Source organism: Corvus hawaiiensis, chromosome Z, assembly GCF_020740725.1.
Source record: "Corvus hawaiiensis isolate bCorHaw1 chromosome Z, bCorHaw1.pri.cur, whole genome shotgun sequence".
Taxonomy (NCBI): Eukaryota; Metazoa; Chordata; class Aves; order Passeriformes; family Corvidae; genus Corvus; species Corvus hawaiiensis.
Genome location: NC_063255.1, coordinates 19276797 through 19298656, shown reverse-complemented (window position 1 = coordinate 19298656; position 21860 = coordinate 19276797). Strand labels below are relative to the sequence as shown.

General features: G+C 35.9%; 1 long non-coding RNA gene across 1 annotated transcript in view; it reads right to left on the bottom strand.

The window, feature by feature from the left end:
* Window positions 1–5223: 5223 nt before the first annotated feature.
* Window positions 5224–21860, bottom strand: part of LOC125319533 — a 17637-nt gene continuing 1000 nt past the window's right edge. Inside the window, exons 2-3 of the long non-coding RNA XR_007200790.1 lie at window positions 14676–14802; window positions 5224–5351 (exon numbers count right to left, since the gene is read on the bottom strand). This is a non-coding gene — a long non-coding RNA (uncharacterized LOC125319533). The remainder of the gene's footprint in view (window positions 5352–14675; window positions 14803–21860) is intronic.

The following is a 21860-nucleotide window of genomic DNA, read 5'->3' as shown; positions in this document are numbered from 1 at the left end:
ACCTAGTTTCCCTTGCTTGGGATTGAGTACACAGTGCATAATTGTAAGGTATTGCAAGTCCTTAAAAAGGGCATAAATTAATCAGTTTGTCAGTTTGTCCAATATTCTGCTCAATCTCAAATTTTTAACACTGAAAAACTATTTTTTTTTTTTTTCTTCATTCCATTCAGAGTTCACTTGCAAACCCAGCAATATCTGTGCAGGTCATGTGCAACACCTTCCACTGAACAAGTCCTCTAACCCTTCCAAAACATATATCCCACTTCAGTTCACCTCTGCCTGTCTTTGAACATCTGCAAAAACCAAGAATGTGAGTTCAGTTCTGTCGTCAGTAATTCCAGCTATGACCTTCAGAAACTACCTTAAATTCAGCCACTGATTATCTTCCCGCTTTTGGGAAACGACATGAATGTTCTCTTATCTTTAAGTCCGTATAAAATACAGTTAAAATTAAAGATAGTCTCCAAATGCTAATAAATGCAATCCCAAGCCTACACAATCGGTGTCAGTGGGAGTTTTGCCATGGAATTCAACAAGAGCAGGGTCAGGACCTGATATAATTGAGAGAAGTTGTTAATATACATCACTTACTGCCTGCCTGCAGTTCTTGTCTAGCTAATAAAGTCACTCACTGACATAACAATATAGAGTGCAGGAGCAGGTGACACACTCTACTGTGTGCTTATGAGGTCTTTTATAGCACACCTTTCCCTTCAGTACATAGTGGAGGGTATATAAATATACTCCATATGCTTTATACTACTATATTGAGTAACTTTTTGAATGTATGCTTTGGCAGCTCAGCATATCTCTTAGTATGTGACATCCATAGCAGATTAGTAGCTTCTGCGCATTCATGAAAACACCAGAATAGTCTAACACCAGTAGCTGTTCAATATACCTAATTGGCTTTTGGAGAGCACTAGTAGACTCACTTAGAATTAAGAACTGATGGGTTGTTTTTTTGTTTGTTTAAATATTTTTCTTTGTCATCAAAGGTTTATGTTCATGGTATTCCAAATGTGTAACATTAAAAACAAAATTATATGCAATCAGCATTTGAAGCCACCTGTTTTTTCAGGGGGGACTGTGGCTGTTAGATGAAATCAGGGACAGCAGCAGAAGCAGCTCCTAATCACACATTCTTCCTCTGTCTCTCACTAGTTACTATGTTATTTAGGTTGATAACCACAGAAGATGCTTAGTTATGCTGTAGACCACATTTTCTGTATGGTCAGGAAAGATTATAAACCAAGGAGCAAAATTATGCAGGGTGATTCATATTTATGAATAAAGGAATATTGCATATCATGGTGTAGAATATTGTGTTCTCAAAAACTTTGACCTTAAAAAAGATTTAGTTATTAAAAAACTTAGATGAAGTCATAAAGATAAGGACTGTTTACTGTCCCTGCTTAAAAGAAAAAAATTGAGTTCTAAGCAGAAGTGAAAAAGTTTTTTATCTTCATCTAAGGTGGTGGAGAGGCAAATATGGAAAGACTGAATTTGTATTTTATGTTGATCATTGTAAGAGAGGAGTGAAGAAGAGAAAAATGTCAGTCAATATCTTTTGAAATGATTTGAGGTCTAGAGAAAAATGTCAAATTTTAAGAGATCAACTTGTTTATTTTATCAAAAAGATAGGAAAATGTTTCTATTTAAACATCAAAGTAGCTTAAGATAGGAAAAACTCCTGATTTGAAAGCACCATTATCTTGCAGAGGAGTACAGAGCTAAAATTCATAACAAACATGCTGTATTAATACTAACCAAAACTGGGAAACATTAATTTGGCTTTGTTTTTTGTTGTTTTGGTTGGTTGGTTGGTTTTGTGTTTTCTTTTTGTTGTTGTTTTTTTTTTCTTCTCTTGTTGAGTTTGTTGTTGGTTTTTAAGAACTAATTTACCAGGAAAACTAAACTATAAGAATGTCAGTGAATAAGGGGTTTATGACATTTGTATGTCAGTGCCAATTGTTTTTCTAACCAAATGTTTAACAAAGTGCAAATTGTAATCAAAGTACCAAAATTACTAGTTCTGCAAAATTTAAGATACGGTTGATAATATCAGCTTGATCTGATAATGGTGCCTTTTGATCTGGAATACTATAAAATTTGTCAAAAAAAAAAATTCATTACTTTCAGTGTAAGTTTACATTAATCTTTTTGAAATGGGAAATTTCAATTTTTTTTTTTTTTTTTTTTTTTTTTTTACCTATATGAATGTATTTGTTTCAGAGTGAAGAAGGTCTCTTTTAGTGTGCACAGAATGGGGACAGTTATTTGAGTTACCTCTGGATGTCTTATTGAAATTCAAGATACATTACTCATTCTTGAACTGGTCAGTCCCAGTATAAAAGGAAGAATCTTTCAAAGAGTCTCAGGTTACGTCAATTCTAGATGCATACAGCTTCAATTAATATTTTTAAATAAATTTAAAAAACCAAAAAACAAATCTCAAAGTGTTCAAATTGTTTTGAAATGTAAATATAATTAATGTTTTATTGTTAGGGGGAAAAGTACTATAACTCTGTTTTGTGAACCTTCCCCCCCCAGTCCCTCCCCCCAGTTTTAAAGCTCTGTTGATGGACACATCCTTTTAGAACTCACACCATGTCTGGCTGCAGTTGTCACTTTACATTGAATTGTAAGTTGACAAGAAAGTCCTAGCCAAATGTTGCACTTTAACAAGATGGCACATGAGACAATGAAACCTGAAATGACATGGTTTTCTTTTTTTTCGCAATTTTTTTCTTTCTTGACATACAATATTTTCCTGAAGAAATAAGAAAAAGAAGAAATTAAAAGTATGGGTCTGCTAGAACTCTCCATTGACAATGACAGCATCCAGGCACCTGTCTTAAGCTATGCCTCCATTTTCTAAATATCAGTATTGAGGTGAGATAAAGTTAGGCCAAAATAACATAGAGAAGTATTGCAGTGGTGAGAAGTTTTTTTATTAAAAAAGACTTTGGTGGATTTGTTTTTATTCTTCAGGGAAAGGCGAAATAAAAGTAAACGAGTGGATAAAATGGTTTTGGTGAAGACAGTGGGGTTTTGTGTTCTCTGTTGATTTTCTTCTTAGTTATAACCTCTCCTAGCTATAACTTAGTCTCAATGTTATGTACTCCATCTCTGAATGCAGCCATGGAAACCTGCCCACACATTTTCCTATATGTCTGCACATTTGCAGCACTTTTGATACAAAGTGTAACTCCCTTCATGCGGTACAGCACAAAGAAATAGAAACAATGCAAACACAGAGCTGGGGGTTGTGACCTGGTAATGGCAATCCTCCACCTAATTTATTTTTATTAAAAAAAAAAGTATAGCATCTGTGCTGTTTTGGAACAATGCTGCCATCTGCATAAGTTGAAACTTGAGGAATTGCTTTAAAATATAAGCTAGCAAGGGAGGTTTTTACCCAGGTCAGATGGAATGACGGTGTGTTTTGACATCTGGTGGCCCACGTTAATTCAAGTAGGCAACCCACAATAACTGGGTTAACCAGCAAAAAAAGTAGGTTATTAACTCCATACTCTGCCAAAGAAACCAAAATATCTTCATCTCTGTGGTTACCTTGAGTCCTGGAGAGTTTTAATATGGTTTACCACAAAATTCTGCAACTTACGGAACCAAACCAAATCTCAGAACGTTAGAAATCCAGGTCACAGGTGGTGACCTCATCTGCTACTCTTGCCTACTCATCCATCCTGAGTATTCCAAACCCTCAGTAACTCAACTGTCAACGTCTAGAGAACCATTATGTAATAAATTTTTGTTTCTTAGTTTTCAAGAGCAAAAAAGGCGGGGAAAGAAAGCAGGAAGTCCAAGAAGGTGTCTTCAAAAACAGCCTGCCCAAAATCCACTAGGCACCCCTGATACTTAATGAGGAACAGCTTGTTTCAGGACTAATACAAAGCTCTGTTTCCAGTGCCCACTGAGAAGGAGAGGAGATATGCAAATGAATGTCTGGGAAGACTCACGGCTCCCAAGCTTGCATGTGCTCCCTTTTTGTCTGCAGCATTTCATTGTGAAGCACATTTTCCCCAGGGGGGAGTATGACAAGATTCAATTCAGATTTTCCCTATATTAAATTAAATGCAATGTCCATGGAGCCCCAGGGGGGTGGAGTGGAGGTGGGCACACTTCAGATCCTGATAGGATGATGACTTATTTTGAAAGCAACTAACTTTTGAGCAAATTTGAACTGCATATGACAGGGACATAGGGTGGTGGAGTGAATTAATGTGAGCATTTAATGAGCTATATTATTACTGTCCTACTCTGAAAACTCAGACTTTCTAAAGCAGTTAGGAGCAGTTTGAAGTGAAGACATGCTAACTAGAAATTTTTATTTCTTTGATATTTTCTAGAATTTATTCGTTTAACTTTTGCTAATACCCTTGGGATGGTTGGGATGACTATAACTACTTGGCTGTTAGAGTCACAACTTTTAAGAAAGGTTGTCATCCTGTAAGTTCTTGAAGTTAGGGCATATATACAAGAAAAAATTACTCAAAACCATTAAGTCAAAGTGTTTAGAACACATCCCTCATTTGTGAAAAACTCCAAGGTCGAAGCTAATAGAAATTACCTTAATTTATTTGAAATAAGGATTAAAGCTACTTTCAGGTTATTACCTTCTGTGATATGTTATACAAAGATACAAAAGACTTTCCCAAATATTCCATGTGAGGAATAAACAACCAAAAATATGGGAAACCAGAAATGGGAAAGCAACAGTCACCCAAGATAAAAGAACATCAAATGGCCTTAAGTGATCCAGGAAATGTTATTCAGGCAAATCCCTCTAGATTAAATCAGATTAGATTGTATTTTCACAAAAAATACTTACCATTTTGTAAAACATCCAGTGCTGCATCAAAAGCCCTGTTCCCATTTTAAAATTAATGAACAGCACTAACTCATCCAAAATACAGGTTCATAGAGGAAATATATAATTACTCAATCGCAATTTTAATGAAAATTGAGGGACATACTTCTACATTTTTCCTTTATCCTAGAGATTTTGCCACTGGGAATGCATGGTTCATATGCTGTTTCTCTGTGTGATCCAAGAAAGTTTTGTTCTGATGAAACTACTAGCAATCCTCATGCTCTGTTGTGATTATAGTAATCAAGTTCCAATTAAAAATAAATGTCATAAAAATTTGTGGGTAAACAATGTAATAACTCACATGAAGCCACTAAGAAATACCTGTAGAAGGAGAAGCATTTGTAGAAGTCTCTGTTCATCTCACAGTGTGATCACACTTGCAATAAACTCTTCTGCTTTATAAATATTTAGAAGCAGGAGTCACAACACAGTTCTCAAAATGATGTAAAAAAATCTGTAAATATTCAAACAGAAAGAACTTAAAGAGAAAAAACAAGAATGTCAAAACCTCACAAAATGATGTAAAAAAATCTGTAAATATTCAAACAGAAAGAACTTAAAGAGAAAAAACAAGAATGTCCAAACCTCACAAAATGATGTAAAAAAATCTGTAAATATTCGAACAGAAAGAACTTAAAGAGAAAAAACAAGAATGTCAAAACCTCACAAACATTTTTTTTTTCAAATGCCAGCACTTTTTTTCCCAAATCAGTGCTGATTTAGGGATTAAAATGCTTTTGAAAAACATACCTTAAGTTCTCTTACTATGGATTGAATGGTTTACATTTAAAGAAGGTTCCAGAATTAGAGTTGTACACATAAATAATCACTGGCATAATATAGCATCTTCCCAGTGAGAACATGAATGTAAAAAATACTGGAAACGGTTTGATGATACAATTTGAAATTCAGTGTTCCAGAAATGCATGCTTTCAGGATTCTTGTTAGATTTTAAATGATCAAAAGCAAGTCCAGAAGATACAGATAAAATAAAAATCCTCATTATTTAATATTCCAAAATGGTACAATAAGTTAAATTATCTTGTCAGCATATATTTAGAATACACAAACTAAACAAAGGATATGGTAAAATACAGAGATATATGTGTCCTGTTTTCAAGAAACATGTGATTAACAGAGAAAAAGCTGTGTGATATATTGTTGAGAACATTAAACCAATTTGAACAAATTTTATGAATATATGGATCATATATTCTCTTCCATAAATGCTTTTTAGATAATAATATCCTTCAGCAATGACAAAATGATTGCAGCTGATCTACAGTATATTTTTCTTTATGTGCTTTATATCCATAAAAAATAAATTAAAAGAAAAAAAGGAAAAAAAAAACAAGAGAAAGGAGAGGGAGAGAAAGATACTGAAGATACTGGAAGCATAGCAGCTTTTTTTTTTTTCTCTGTTTTTGAGTTGAAACTAATTTTACTCCTTGTGCAAGAACAGAGCGACTGTTCCCTGTGGCTCTCTTATAAGGTCTTGTTTCAGAAGCCGACTTGTGTCAGTACTTGAAATAAAGATGAGTGAACCCCCAATTGGCATCTGGTGCACAGCAATGTCAAGAGCTGATACAGCCCTAGAACATCCTATGAGACAGAAATTTAGTTTATTTTTATACACGTGGTTGCGACTTTTCATCTGATACTAAATAGTCCCCTACAGTATCATCCTCTTAGTAGTCAATGGGTTTGCTATTAATATGTGGATGTATTATGAGTCACGTCTCACAATAACAGGAAAATGGAAGCATTAATGAGCATGGCTTTAGCAGGTATGACATTAGAAATACTTCATTCTCCCTACAGCACATTTTTTGTCCAGCAGGTGCAGAGAGACCTACTTTGGGAGCAATATATCAAAGGAAATAGAAGTGGTTTCTGACATCAGCACCTATTCTAGCTAGAACATTTGAAGTTGATTTGACATGAAATGGGGCAGGAAAAAGGAGAGGGTGAAAAGGAAACAAATTTCTTAAGCTGTTCCACTTAAATCCTCAACTGTGGTGCACTGTACTGGCATCCTTACATGGAAAACAAAATAGAAACCAGGAACAAATGAAAAAGATATGGTGAATTTTGCAACACCACCTCACTCCAGCACTAGGCCGGTAGCATTTTTCTGATCTTGAACCAGAAAAACAAAAAAATTTTAAAAATTGTGAGAGTTTAACCTACATGTTATCCAGATGCACCAAGTAAGTCTCTGCTCAGACTTTGACTGTAACCCCCCTGAAAACATCACAGTGATGAGTCTTTGAAGTGGCTGCATATTTTCCAATAAAATGGAAAAACGAGTGAAATCACTCCAAGTTCGGGTGGAGAAAAAAGGAAGACAAGAGAGCTGCAGAATGGCATTTGCAATGCAGTTTTTTTCATTACCCTTCTTCTGTCAAATACAGCCACACCGGGGCAGACCCAGTTTGGCCCTCTCTGTTTGAAAAGTGCTTTGAAGTTGAAACATATTTTGTACATGCTAAGTATTATTATCAAAATTAATTGATAGGGGGACTGTTCTGTGCAGCTGCCTGCTAGCTTAGATTGAGTTATGCTGCAGGATATTGTTTGTGTTGTGATGAAGAAGGCTGTGGTAATACTCTCTGACTGCCTCTCCTCTGGGAACTCTCCCAAAAGCAAAATGTGCATCTGATGAGAGTATCCCAGTGAGCAACGATTTAAATACATAAATAAAATTAATAGGAATGAGGAACATGTGTGGGAAGTAATTTGAGGTCTTCATAAGCATCAGTCTTCAGTTTGGATAAAAATTGTCAGTGGTCTTAATTTTGGAGGTAGTGAGAGGTCCAAATTTCACTCCAATATGGAAAAGAAGTCTTAACAGAACTTTTGAGCCTTTTCTGAGATTGATTTTTAACTCAGGTCATCTCCCATCCACTGTCCAGAGTCTCTTTTTATGTGCTTTGATGATTGACTGACAAGCCAGTTTGCTTTTTCAAAGCATCTACAGACATATGTAATTTAGGAACTCCAGACTTCCTTTGCATTCAGTGAAGAGGAAGGGTAGTGGGGGAGAGAGGAAAGCTGATGATTCAGGATGATGCTCAAATGGGCTATGTCTTCTTTCATTGAAGGTTTGTTCTCCTCCTGAAGCTGAACGCAAGTGCCTCAGCTAAAGGATATCTATTAATTGGTATGGTTCCTCCTCCTGCAGAAGCAAACCTGATCTAAAAGACCCCCTGTCTGAGACAAACTCTCTTTGCTACGCATAATCCCAGTACTCACTTTTTTCATTTTTATTTTTGCGCTTTCTTTGAGTGTGAATTCCTTGAATCCTTTGTTTGTTGTTCCTACTTTCCAGAGCTAAGCCTCCTGTGCAAACAGCTTTGCTTGAGTGCAGCTGTCTCATTTTGCATAGCACACTCAAAACACAGCTCTCACCAGTCCATGTTATGCTAACTTATGATTGAAACATTCAGACCTGAACCCCTGGAATTTTCCATCTGCTTTTCATCTGCTGAGCTGACGGTAGAAGGGCAACCGCTGCGAGACACCCCGCAGGGCAGGTTTTACCAGTGGGTGTAATTGAGAAACAGTAGCTAACACTCTCAGTTACAGGGCAAGGGGATGGTTAATAAAAGAAAATATAGATCAAAAAGATATAAACACACATCACAGCGTGATCCATATCAGTGTGGTTTTAGGCTTTGTTTTTTGTTGTTTAGGTTGGGGTTTTTTTAATACATACACGCTCACGCATTCTCAAGAACATGTGCACTAGTATGTCTCATTGAAGAAAGTAAAAAATCTGAGATTTGTGGAACATGACCAGCATTTAAATGGAGCAAAAGGTCTTATTGAGATTCTGGAGAGAAGGAAAAACTGACAGCCACTTCCCAACCGTGTCACCCACTTTTTGAGCAAATCAAGTGAAAAAAATAACTGATGATTTTAAGTGTTTGACACAACATGCCTTTAAAGTCCCTAGGATGCAAATCCAGTCCTTTAGTCTGCTGAGCACTGCTAAGGACCCTGAGTCCTTGTTTAATCCTTTCACAATGAGTCTAGTGATAGCAGGTATGCTATCTACAGTAAAAAGGGAAGCATTATACATCAACTGCCATATTGAGGAACAAGCATGGACCTTGAGCTCCATGGCACCCTCATTCTCTGAAAAGTGTCTAGAAAAAGGGTCTGCAGTGAGCACTGTCCAGGAGGCTGTACTTCCTTGTAAAAAATATTTACAAGGTCAGTCATCTGAATGTGTCTTAAATCACCTTAAATGTTCCTTCTTGATATGTTTTGGTTTGGATTGGTTCAGTTTTTGATAGGAAAGAAAAATAAGTAAGAAAAAGGAATCAAAGGAAATGCAGACAAAAGCACATGCACACATACATATACATACTGAGAAATTGTTATACAAAATGACCAAGGCAAATCAAGAAAAATAATTATTGCAGCTGATGAAGCAGAAACCCCATTATGGCTAGATGCTAGTTCACAATGTATGGTCCTGGAGGTTGAGAGCTAAATGCATTTTTCAGCATCTTTAGCACAATTTATTAAATTAAGTTTTAAAATGAACCACATTTCTACCCACTCTGTATTTTCCCTCCTCCTTGTTCTCTGCTTAGGGCATTTTACCATCAGTGTTTATCACTGTTTGTTTGCTTCCTCTCATTTTCAGACCTGATGCTGGAGTGCGAAACTCTCCTTCCAATTATGCTGGAAATGTTATTCATACCGATAGCAATCCTTATATTGGGGTGCAAGGTGGGGAGAGAAAAACATCTGGAATATCTTTTGGTACCTTCTGATGAAAGTCTTAGGTGTCTCAACCCAGAACCAAATCAAAGCTCCGAGATGAAGCAATGTCTCCTGTTAAATCAGTGGTGTACCATTGAAGCAGGGCAGATATCCACAAATCAAATATCTTCCTAAAGTGGAAACCTAAGGGGTAAAATGGTAAATGCCCTTTAAATCTGTATGCGCATTGCTGGCATTCATCTTTTCCCAGAAGGAGTTTCCAGCACTGGAGCTGCTGAATATATAAGTTTCAGAGGCAGTCTGAAGTAAATAATCTGGTACAGCCTTTTCTCAGATGTAATCCTTTGACCATGCAGCTGGGTAATCCCCATACCTTTTAGATACAGCTAGTGAGTCTGTACTGAAATTATACTGCAGGTATCTTTCAAAAAGAGAAAAACTGTTCAAAATCTTCCAGCATATGGCACACATTTTGAGGATAATTTTTACTTGAGTTTCATCTTTCTTCTCTTGAACTTATTGTAAGCTAAAACCCAATTTTAATTCCCATGAGAAGTTAGTCTCATGTCTCCTGAATCTTAAGTAATTCTCCTTTTCATTTCTGCACATTGATGCTGGCTCTGTGTTTGCAAAGACAGGTTCACTGTCACTGTCAGTCTCTAATTCTCATGGAAATAATTAAAAACAATAACCCCCCTTTTTTAGGTGAAGAAAGGAATGGGAAGAAGTGAAGTGAAAACATGAAAAGTGGCAGTTGCAAAATGGAACATGGAAGCCATAGCACCCATCACAGAGGCACTTGCTATGGATACATAGCACCACAGACTGGAAGACATGACCAATTCTTTGTCTTTGCTGACAGTTGTGCAATATGCACAGTACTGCAGAATGACTCACAATTTCAAAAAATCATTATGAAGAAAAACAATGTCAGCTTTGGGTTTCTGCGAAGGAATTGCAAGAAAGGAAATGAGAAAAAAGGCAAAGCTAGAAATATCTACCAATTCCTTCCTCTGCTTATAAAGTATGAGAAACAAATTCAGGATGTAGTTACTGATGTGGATTTTAGCACAGTGTCTGTTCAGGTATGCATAGTATGAGTAGCTCCAAGTCTAACCTGGTTGAAGAGTGATTTAATTAATAACACTTAAACTATAAGCTTTCATTTATAGTGAGGTCCTCTGGGGCTTATTTCTTTGCATCACTGCTGGAACAAAAAGGAGACTTAAAATTTGTGTAAATTACTTTTATATGTAAGGTATACAAAGTGACACGTACAGGAGTTTCAAACAAATGCATTTGTGTGCGCATGTGTGGAGGGAGGGATCTTTTGAAGGGTATCCAGATGAAGAACAGATGTATGAATAACAGTTTTTTAAAGATCTTTTTTCTTGATTTAATTTTTCCCCTTTGTATAAAAAGAAACATGGCAAGATTATCTTTCACAGCTATTAGTAGAGATCTATTTATACAGATGCCGCTCTAAATTATGAATTCAATCATCATCCCACAGATAAATGTTGAGTCATAATGGCATATGTTGATTTAATATCTGAGAATGAGACTTTTGAGTCAAAGGACTGTATCACATTAGAAGTGCTGGGCCAGAAATGGTTAGGCTTTGAAACTTAATACTATAGCAAATAAATCTGGCAATATGTTTTAAAATAGAGAAGAGGGGAAAAAAAGATAAATTGCAGCCATGAAAGTATCATCAGAGTATTTTTCGACCAAATTGCTGCATATTTCAAAGGTGTATTATCAAGGTAGTTTTCTCTTTGAGGGTCAAATGAATAACTTGTTCATCAGTGTAATAAAGCATGTTTTATTCCATTTGAACGTGTATGCTTTAGATAGAAATCAACAAACACTGCCAATTTGAAAAGCTCTGAATTTTGCTCAAAGGGTAAAAGGTGTATGACCCACCAGAGGCAATTATAAAATAAAATTTAAAAATATGTTTTAAAGTAAATATTATGAAATAAGTATAAGAAGTGTTTTTTGGTTTTTTTTCCTCCAGAGTGAAATGTACAAAATCCCTCTAGAGATGTGGCTTCCCACATTTAGGGCCAAGATTCAGAATAAGATGGCAGTACATTTGCATTTGAAATTTCCTTCATGCAAAGTTCATAAGGATAACATCCAAACCATATAATTGGAAGTAAGATATGCAAACCACTCTGAAACTGTTAACCATGGCTATCCCATACAAATCCAAATGTAAGGAACTGTATTGTATGCAAAGACAGCATCATGCCCTAAGGATGCTATCTCTTTTTCTTATCCCCCTCTTTAACTGAGACATGAGCTAACTCCCAAACAGCAACCCAGAAAACCCAGTGTTTTCTTCACTGCCTAACCTGCAGATTTTTTAATCCACAGCTGCTTCACTAATCACCCTTTGAGTTCCTTGGGTGCCCAGATACAGATGCTAAAATGCACATCCTAAATGATGGGTGATATTCTTGTATATGAAACTTCACTGCAATGCAGCCTAAATTTACAGGAACAAGCCACTAATTCCTCAGTGAGAATCCAAATTCAGCCCTGACTTAGGGAGTTTTGCCCCCTCTTCTGAATCATGGTGCTCTTACTGGAGTGTCTGGTGGCTGATCATCTCAGTGTGAAAGCAATGGAATTAGCATCCCCCGTTCAATGACGGAGAATGACAACTGGAGATTGTGGCAGAGCTTCAAAGAAACAGCTCTAATGGGAAAGGCTAATACTTCATGTGCACTGAATGAATCATGCTGTGAAGGAAAATCATCTCTTATGTAGTCAGTGTGGTCAAGGAGGAGCTACAATAGACAGACCAAAAGCCTGTGATGGTTTTCAAAGGCATTTTCCTTTCATCATCTCGATTTGATATTTATGGAGCTCTAGGTACTTTGGATTAATGAGATACTAAGGATATCCATGAGGTGAGTTCTCTAAGCTAGCCACATAAATTAGTTGGGTTGGGTTCTACTGTGATAGAACAGGAGCCAAATAACATCAGTTTTCTCTCTGGTTTTTCTCTCTCTCAAAAGACCTCTGATCAGGAAGCTTCCAATCTCATAGTGCCCATAGTTTGGAAAATTTCTGGAAACTATGCACGTGACATTTTTCTGATTCTACTAAGTAACACTGGGTCTAAGCTATCCTTAGCTGCTAATAGATGTATTTCAGTGATGGAAACCTGTGAAGTTGTTTTGGCTTTTTGGGGTTTTGTTAAACAGATGTTCTGAAAATATTTTGAAGACCTTTCTGAAATGGCATAAATTTTCAAGATGCAAGGGTTGCGGTGATTCTAGGTCCAATTTCCAAGGAATGGAACCTCTAAATCTGTTAATGAACTTCCTGTAATCTCCAGGATACACTACATTGTAACATTTTGTAATGTGTTGTGTTAAAAAGAACATCTAGCTCTGTGTAGTCATGGTCATATTTCTAGGAAGCTTCTCACTTAAAAGTCACATTTATCGAGGGTCTTGCTCTGTGAATAGCCACTTGTGAGTGAAAAAGGTGATGATCTTTTCTTTTAAGATGCAGCATATTCTTTTTTAAAATTCCATTTGAATTTTCCTTTGCTTTTATGTTTCTATTAATAGTGAAAGACACTAACTGTAGCTCCCTTTGAAACACAAATAAAAGGTAATAGCTGGTGAGGACTGAAAAATAAAGCAAAAAGTATATGATCCCAACTAAACAGGATACCTAGATACTGTCTACGAAAGGTTTATTGTCTGTTCAGGGTGGAGAAATATCTGATAGTTTTATTCAGCGCTTTGGCTTACCTTGATTCAACATAATAAGTAAAACCACACATTTGCTTTTCAAGGAACATTAGAAATTGTTCCAGAAAGGCCTTATTAGTTCTGCTTTTCCAGTTCTCAACAGTGTGACATTATGAACAATGATAAGCTTTACAGACTTAGTAAAATGTGTTATTGTCCTTGCAGACAAGCCCTGGCAAGATCCTGTGTGTGTTTTTACAGAGCCCAATGTCAAAACTTTCTTGTACAAAGCTCGAGGACCTGTACAGAATGAGCTACAGCAGGCAGAGATTAGCAAATTCCAACCGTAGCTGGTTACAGATTTGAAACTTGTGTATTCACTTGTGGGGCGTCACGGTTGTATATTGAGCATCCATAAATCACAAAGTTCCCCGGCCTTGCTATGAAAATATGACAATTTGCTCGGCACCTGCTCCACCCTCTATTTCTGTCACTTGCCAAAATGACAACAGGCTATAAATGTCTCCGTGTGCTGAAGTCTCAGCTCTGATTCAATGGAATTAAATGACCTTGGCCAAGATGATATTTTTGATGTGGAGAGCTTATCCCATTCTTCATGCAAAAGAAGCAAGTCTAAACTTGAGTGACAGAAGTCAAATCTTCTTGAAGACCAAAAAAAAAAAAAAAAAACAAAAAACCAAATAAAACAAATACATTGAGTTTATTTTAATATTTCTTCTTCAATACGCTAAAGTTTTACCAGGTAATTGCCCGACACAAATATTTATGAATGTCAGACCATAGAGTTATATAGCATTTGCTCAGAAAATAACATCATTTATTGAATTCTACCATGCACATGGGACTCAGATCTTTAATGAATAGGTCACTGTGATTTCTAGAGATGGCTGTCACTTTGAGATATGAGAATCATTTCTCTTTAGTGAAGAGGAGCTTGGATATGTGCATATTTAGGGGTTCTTTTTGCACAACTTTAGACCTCTCACAAATGATGCAGAACTGGGGCTAAGATTTAGGAGATTTCAGGTGCTGTATCACTGACATCCCCAAAGATTAGGAAAGTACACACACACAATTTAAAATAAAACAAAAATACCCCCAATTCCTCTGAAAAAAAAGTTATTTCTTTGTTACTCCTTGAGTTCTGAAGCATCAAACATGTAGTAATGATTTTTGTGCATTTTTTGTCATGACTCACTGATGTTTATTCCTTTAACAGGTTTCACCCTTTGTTAAAATTTCATGTATAGATACAGCAGTGTTACCATATAATACAATTATTTAAATGTAGTTACATTTTTTACCTCAGAGCACTCTTTATTGTCCTGTACAGGATGAGGGAAATGAGCATCATTACCATGTGTGGAAGAACTTGACCTTGACGTTCCAACAATAGCTTCATACATAGAGAGATAGCCAAGGAAAATTTACCTTCAAAAAAAAAATCAACATTATATCAGAAGTAGTCTTACTTGTTTTGGCACAGAGAAAAAAATGAGTTTTGATACTGGAGAGTATTTACATATTTCTCTTAACTAAGCAGTTAATGCAGTGTGAAGGCAGAAACTTGGTATCCATGACTATCCCCTTGCAAAGTTGAAAAAGGATTTCAATCCGCATGTTAACAGTCCAATTTCTTTTTAAATTTTTTACAGAAAAAAACCCCCACATTAAAAAGGGTAAAGTAATAAATAAAAGCATTTCTCAAATATAATTTAATAGGCTTCTTGGGCTACTAAAAGTAGTGTTTTAATGGAGTAGATGAACAGATGTATTTACAGAGAAAGGGAAGAGTTTCTTTGTGTACAATGGAAATGAAAATGGCATTATAATCGACAGAATAGACTGTTTTAGTAGAAAAAAAAAAAAAAAAAAAGATAAGCTTTATAACATATAGGGCATCACAGGATGTGGAAATGAAATAAGCAACATCCAGGATTTTGAAGTTAGCGTGAAAGCAAAAGTCTGGTTTATTTTACCCACTTACTCTTTTTAATTAAGATCTCTCTATTCCTGATGAATTAAAGATACTGCAATAAAACTACAATACAGCCAAAATATAAATCCATTGTCTAAAATTCAAATAGTTCAAGTTTGGATGAACCTCTTTCAGAATGGGTTTGAAACAAGACATGGTTTCGGATTCAAGGACTTTATTCCAGAAACTTCACCTTAATCCCTTAGCAAAAAGGTGCTTGCAAAAATTCAGGTCTTCTCCAACCCAAATAATTCTATGATTCTATGATTCTGTGACTCTTACCATCTTTTATTCATTTTGAGACTTTCATCTTTGCACTCTGCACACTTGCACCTATTTTAAGGTGATTGACCTGTGACAGAAAGTTCTATTGCCTAACCCTGCTGTACAATCTTAAAATTGTAAATGTTTCTCTATGATGATTTTCCCTTCTAAGAGAAAAGCTTATCTAACTTAAGCATAACATGTGCAAAACCTGTCTCAAGAGCATGCACAGTGCTTTTACATTCATTTTCCCTTTTCTAGCCGTGTTTCCCTTTTGAAATTGTTGGGAAAGTTAATGGGAAGTTTTAATCAAGGGGTCTGTAGGTGTATAAAAGATATCTCAAGTTTGGAGCCAGTTAATGAGAATTTTTCTTTTTTTAATGCAACAAATTTATAGAATATGACTATTATACCTTATTGTGGATTTTATATCAGTTTAGGCATTTATATTAAACATATTGTTTACTGTGAGGCTACTCCACTCTCTTTTCAGTTGTTATTTATGGGATCCTATATCAGTTTTAAGAATCTCCAATTTAGGTACTTCAAATAGGTGTTTAGTCAGAAAAATCCTCAGCATAAAAGCAAATACTGGGGAAAAAAAAAAAAAAACAACCAAACCCAAACTAATAAAAAATACATAAGGTTATTGAAAGAAATAAAATTTTGAAACTGTGTCAGAAGAGAGTATTTATACTTTTGTAACAAAGTGCTCTTAATTTAGCGATTAGCAGAAAATGTGTGATGACAATAAAAGAGAAAATGCTAACGTGAGTGTGGATTTCTGGTCAGGAAATACCTGAGAAAAAGACCAGTTACTTCAATCCCAACATGCCTTCTTTACAGCTAACACAAAAAACAGGGACAAAAGCAGATTATTTCTGTAGCCAAACAGAACTGGAGCAGCCAACTTTGTCCTGAAAGAATTTGTTCGTTGCTACTCATTAGTCAATTCCATGTAAATCTTGAAGTGACCTATAGTAGACTTTTTAATATTATAAATCTTTTTCTGGTCAATATGATCAGTAAGACTGTTGAGGACTTGTCCTGGCTGTCAATGTGCTTTATGGGTTTGACTACAATGAGGCCGCATCCTTTCATTTCTGCACAGGAATGAGTAGATTGTAGCAAATTCTTTGAGTGACTCAGTGCACTAAATCACTCCATTTCCCATGAAGAATACTATTCAGCTTCTGCCTCCTCTCAGGAAGCAACTCACATTTTGTAGAAGAGCTTTTTATTCAAATAAACACCAAACAATAAACTGGCTTTTCAAAAAGGATGCTCTCTTAAAGTGGCAGTGACATCCTGTGCCTTAATCCACTCCCCTGACTCAAGCAATAAAGTGACGAATGAAATCAGTGACTGTTGAGAAATAACCATGTTCAGTTCAACTGGATACACACACACTCTTCCCTTGAACAAATCCATCCTTTAAGAATGTCGTCTTTAAAGTTGCAGCACCAGGCTGTGAGTTGTAAAACAAAACAGCAACAAAAACCCCAGCAAAAAAAAAATCCTTTAAAACATATGGCTAGAGAATAAATAATAGATAAAGATGACAGTTGATCAGCTGATATTCCACATTAGTTCCACAGAAGCAACTGAAGATGTGTGTCTGAGCGTGTCAGGTACACTTCTGTTCATAAACCCCATGACAATATTCTATGGTAATGGCTCTAAATGCTGTTGGAAGCCACATTATTACATCTATTACTGTGGAATACTGCAGTATTTGTTTTTAATAAGCATTATGTCTAGACTTCCCTCCAGTGTGTTCATGTTCGCAAAAGCTAATCAATAGTTACTTTACTTACTCTATTGAGTTTCAGCACATTAAATAATGTATCCCTCAGTAATCATGACAGACCTCATCACTGGATCAAAGAGAAGAGTTTGAAATTGGTTTTGTAAACAATGAAGTTATTTGTCCCTTCTCTCTTATGACCTTATCCAAGGAGAACAGAAGTGTAAAATGCTTCCAGATCAGAACAGTAGTTTTATAAATTCATATGGGCCAGGCAAAAGTCCCTTTTTATATTTCTTGATCTTTGATTTACATTTCATATCAATTGATAAAATCATAATCTTTGAAAAAGGTCTCATCAAGACAGGATAGAGTGTAATCTCTTTATTAAAATTCACTTTTCTAAATATTTTTTTTTATTTAAAATTGCATGGCATGCAGCTTCTGTTTTAATACTGACGAAACTATGAAACAGCATACATCAGTCAGAAATTTAATGCTTATGTGGTTTAGTTCAACACATTGATGATTTCTAACATTTCCATTTCCTGAATTATTGTTTTGTGACTTAAAAATACTTTTTCTTGACTACACACATATAATGTGACAGCAGAAGTCACTACTGCAGGTTTATGAACTGGGATGTTGTTGTAAATCAATATTGAATATCATGGCAGTTTGCCACATTAATTTAGATTTTGAGTGCCAGACAGGAGTTGCTGATTCTTAAAGCAGTTTATGCCTTTCAAGAAGAAAAGAAAAAGGAAAAGAAAAAAGAAAAGAAAAGGTGCGGAAAGAAAAGAAAAGAAAAGAAAAGAAAAGAAAAGAAAAGAAAAGAAAAGAAAAGAAAAGAGAAAAAAGAAAAAAGAACAAAAAATAAATGGAGGAAAACTGGTACCTCTTATGAGTCATGTTGGCACTAGGTTCTGTGGCAGTATCTGGTGTTGGTGAGATATTTATTTCAGGAACATGTTGCCAGAGTCCCTATGAGGAAGTTGTACCCAGAGAAACTTCCCAATGTCCTTCTCCATCTCCTCACACAGAAACTGCCAGGGTAGGCTGCTGGGAGTCAGAATTGCTGGAAACAAGTGTCAGCTCTACTGAAATCAGAGATTCCTGCCATACACAGGTTCTACCAGATTTTCATTCTAAATGCATTTGATCTGCTAACTGATATCACAGACAAATCAAATTATAAAAATGGAAACTATGGCAGAACCCCATCTTTGTAAACCTCTTATGTTGAATAACTCCATATACAAGCTTGAAAATTTAGGTGTTTTGCAAGTTTCAGTTAACTGGATTTCCATGTACCCATTTTTAGGGTATTTAGGGTATAAAAATACTATTTTCACCTAAATTACATTCTGGTGCACCACATAGAGAAAATGAGAAGGTGCAGTTCTAGGATGAAGCACGTAAACAGGATATTACTTTTTAAGAAATCTTTGTAAAACCGTTTCTAATTCTTCCTTTCAGACACCCTGTTTTCAACTCTCTTGCTAGGCAAAGCAAACCAATGCTAAACTTACTGAAATAAATGACATGCGGGTAACTGAAAAACTCTGCTTCAAAACATACCTTTCAGATATCACCATAGTACTCCAATTTAGTGTTTTTGTTTTTCTTGTTGTGTGCAAGATCTACTGGGATGCCTAATCTACTTACAGAATCACCAAGTTGGCCACCTCTGATTCATTACTCAAATATGAAAGAAGTTTGCTGAATTTCTGCTACTCCTAGTTTTCCTGTTGTGGATCATCTGAAAAATCCCAATTATTTGAATTAGCAGAACAGATTTTAAGAAAGTATTCAACTCCATTATAATTCCTGAAGGGTCAAGTACCAGAACTTCTACCCTTTGTACTTTAGAAATGAGTTTGAAACATCTATTCCTAGCAGGCCACTGTCCAAAACAGACAAGAAATACTGCAAACAATATTTTCTAAGATTGCTGAAACATTCTTATAAAAAAGGCTCGTGTTTCCTTTTCAATGGCAAAATTGTCTGTAGGAGACGAAGTAAGTACCAAGGTTAAATTTGCTATATTCTCCTTTTTTCAGCACTGATGGGGGCACATTGTCAGTACCTAATGAAAAACAAGGAAAACAGCTGCCTTTGTGGTGTCCCTGCAAGTGAGGCTGCCATTTTTTATCTAATTTGGATCCATCCAGGGTCAGATCCTTCCCTCACTGGAGAAACAGATTTTCCTTCTGCCAAAATAATATAATTATTATATTATAAAATAATATAACATAATGCAGCTCTACTGCATTTCAAAACCTGAACATATCATCATTCCAAAATCCCCCAAACAATAGAAGACAAAGCTCTGAATGTCTAATGTGTCATTATAATGAATGTCATTAACTACAAATTAAACAGCATGCAGTACATCCTGATTTTCCTCCTCTGAATCGCAAGAACTGAAAAATTAATGATTGCTGTTGTGTTCCTCTTTTCCTTTGTATTTCTTAGAATTTTCTGACTGTTTTTCTCTTTGGCAAGTCATGGTTATTTCCGTAAACAAGATATTTAACTAAGGAGCGTCCACAGCTCTAAACAGAGCATACATCTGAATGTCACTCAATAATAAAACAAGATTAACTTAAGGAGCTGCATTTATCTGTTTAGCCATGTGACTGAGAATTAGTTTATTCCCGAATGGAATGGGTACATGACAGTATTGCCATACAGACTTGAAAGCTTGGACAATGAAGATTTAATTGCTTTCACTGTTGTAAAATGTAACTTAAGAACAGAAACGAGGGCATTTTGAACCTATAAACAAAAAATATGTATTTACTTTCAGGGCCATTGCAATTTTTCTGTATATGAGGTGGTTTTTTTAGCATACAGGAAAGATGAGGATTCTGTATAAAGCTCTCTTACTTATCTCACTTTTGGGGCAGAGCTAAATGAACATATTTCTACAAAACAAAGCAGTGATTTAAGACACAACTTGTCCAAATTATGATCCCTTTTATGAACAGTATTTGCTACAAATCCAGGTTGCTGTTTCTATATGCAACTCTGCTGCCTCTGTGCTTTGTGATTCAATACCTTCATGAGAATTTTATTTACCTTTGGTAAATTATCACCAAACAGTTTTCACAAACAACCCTAAGCACACTGGTTGTCCATTACTCTGTTCTTTTGCCATAACAATATAAGAATATCTGTAATGAGTCAAATGAAATATCCATTTAGTGCATCATCTGTCTCTGAAAATTGCATTACAGAATGCCCTGGGAAGAATACAGGCTGGTCCTAGGAACATCCCAGATATATTTGAGAAAGAGATGATGATGTGCCCTACTCTCTGCCATAAACCTTTCTTTTTCCATAGCAAAAATAACTGTGATACCATGGTCTAAACAGGAGCCTTTGCTCAATCCAGCCAGTTCTCAGGCAGAATGAAAACAGAACTAAGCATGCAATTCAATGCCATGTGCTGCATACATTCCCAGTAAAGACAGATATAATGCAATTTTGAATTGTTATTTTAAGAAACAATCTTGTCTCCCTTTGCCATTTTCCTGTACCTTTCCTAGGATAAATTGGAAAAAAATAAAATTGAAAGAAAGGCTGAAGAAGGAAGGACTGCCAGCTGTATGGTATGATGGCCTCGCCACCATACCATGGATATTGTGATCACCTGGATTTTGGGCTGAAGCATCCGTGATGGGCAGCACAGATTCAGTAGTTATCATTACCCTGGCCATGCACCATTGTGCCCTGAAGGCTTTAAATGAGTTCATTCTCTTTATGCTTCTATGTTTAAAGCATAGAGAAATAATTAAGTAAATAAGTGGACAAATAATCAAACCCTTTCTCCTTTTAAAGCATATGTTTCTTGAATATGTGTATGCCATCCAAGTCATGTCTCATGAATAAGTCATAGGGATGCCACCCAGTTTGTGTATTACACAGCTAGGTCTTAAATTTCCTTGTCACCTCTGCAATTTTTGCTGTATAAACTTTCTTCTATCTAGAGCTCAATTCTTTGTGTAAAGGTTTTACAACCAGGTTAATTTATGTGTAGTTTAGTGGGATATGTTGTACTACCAGTGAATTATTTGGAAAAAGGCTGCTTTGAAAAAACCCCTCCAAAAAACTCTGTAACTTCTCCTCTTATTTATGAGAATATTCTCATAACTTTTAAATGTCTCATGTTAGACAGAATAAATTGCCCCCTACTCCAGCAAAAGTTTCATGAAAATTCAGACTTTTTTCTCTTGGTATTCTAATATGCCTCCAGTATGTGTTTAGGGAAATTATATTCTAGCAAAGGAAAGCTCAGCTTTCTGTCTACAGATATCAAACCACTGATCTTGTTGCTAAAGATGCCTTTTTGAACACCAGTGGAATGCCAGTGCTACTGGACGTAAGTGGTTGGTCCTGTTTGGAAGTATTGCCAGAAAATCTTGAATACCAACACAACCCATGACAGCAAGAAGGAACAGACCTTCCATGTACACACTTCCAGGTCTGTCTGTC